The following is a 1,833-nucleotide window of genomic DNA, read 5'->3' on the forward strand; positions in this document are numbered from 1 at the left end:
CATGAATTTCTTTTTTATTTAATTCTAGAACCGTAAAATAAGTGACGAATTTGGAGAAGGAATGCCCTTTCGAAAAAGAGAGGGGAAAAATGAAGGTTTTATATACCCTTTTGAAAAAAAAGAAAAATTCCCAACATCAATGACAAAAAAACGACAGTTGACGAATTTTATTATAGGAATCATCAATCGAACCTTTTGAAGACTTATCCACTCAAATGTGTATCATTCGATTAAGTGAAATTAATTCCCGTTCGAGTGGAATCAGAAGGAGTTTAAAGTACCTAAAATATTAATTTTCTCCTTTTTCTGGATTGTAATTTTAGTTCAATTAATTATTTATTTTACGAAAGTTATTTTATTATTTCTGATTTATTTTTTGATGCAAGAATATTTACAAAATTTTATTTGACATAATTGGTGTTTGACATTAAACCATTTAACATCAATTTCATTTGACATTAAACCATTTAATATTAATTTCATTTGACATTAAACCATTCAACATCATCAATTTCATTTGACATTGAGCCATTTAACATTAGTTTCATTTGACATAAAACTCAATTGGCATAAACATCATTTAACATAAAATTCATTTAACATAAATTTCATTTAGCATAATTCCCACTTGACGTAAGAATCACTTGTAAAATGAATTTTATTTAACATATAAAAATCGTTTGACGTAAAATTAAATTGATATAAGTTTCATTTGACATAAAATTCATTTAAAGCAAAATTTATTTAATTTAAATTTCATTTTGACTTGAAGTTCATTTTACATAAAAGTCACTAAATATAAATTTCATTTGACGTAAAATTTATTTGACAGAAATTTAATTTGACATAAAAATAGCAGCGCAAATTTTAAAAGCAACCAATTAGATGTTATCAAGATTATTGTGATTGGACAATTTTAAAATTCGCGCCTATATTTCTATGTGAAATGAAATTTATCTCAAGTGAATTTTATGTCAAATGAAATTTATTTCATGTGAATTTTATGTCAAATGAAAATTAGGACAAATGAATTTTATGCATTGAATTCATTTGCCAAAATGTGATTTCTATCAAATTTGATGTCAAATGAAATTGATATATTATCAATTTTATTTTTATGTCAAATGTATATTCTGCTAAACTTGTTTTTATGTCAAATTAAAATAAAATTAATTGAACTAATTAATTTTAAAATTCAAGCAATTTAACTTCAAAAAAGGTAAGTAAAATAATCATGAAACAATTTTCTAAATAATTTTCTAATTTGTCATCACGTAAGAATGAACTCGCGTATTTTATTTTCGAAATTGTCAGGGTGTAACTAATATATTTGCGCCCCGTTGAGTTATATATTTGACGATAATAATGTTAGGGACGTGAACCACCTGCTATTTAGTTCTTTAGTCGGGGGTTACTATGTCTATTACACATACAATAGAGACTGTCTATTCTCTACATAATTTCAAGCGTTTGGAGATGAGGGATCTTCTCTTGACTGGCTTGACTGGAATGTTAAGCCTCATTTGATTGGGCGAGGGTGCGAAGGCATTTTGAAATAGCTGAAATTTGAGACGAGCATTCACTGATATATTTATCAATGAAACTTACAATTTATTGTTGTACAGTATCTTTTCCTTTTCTTTCAAAATTAAATTACCCGCAAAAAGGGATATCTAAGGATGAATATTTAAAAAGTTACTATAATAAAATTATGAGAAAACTCGAACATCAAAATAATTTTGTATTAATTTTGGGTTATCATTAATTTTACATTGAGTTTAATTTTGAATTTGAATTAGAATTTGACTTTGGTTTTCACTTTTAAAGTCAAAG

This window comes from Leptopilina heterotoma, unplaced genomic scaffold, assembly GCF_015476425.1.
Source record: "Leptopilina heterotoma isolate Lh14 unplaced genomic scaffold, ASM1547642v1 Lhet_4, whole genome shotgun sequence".
NCBI lineage: Eukaryota > Metazoa > Arthropoda > Insecta > Hymenoptera > Figitidae > Leptopilina > Leptopilina heterotoma.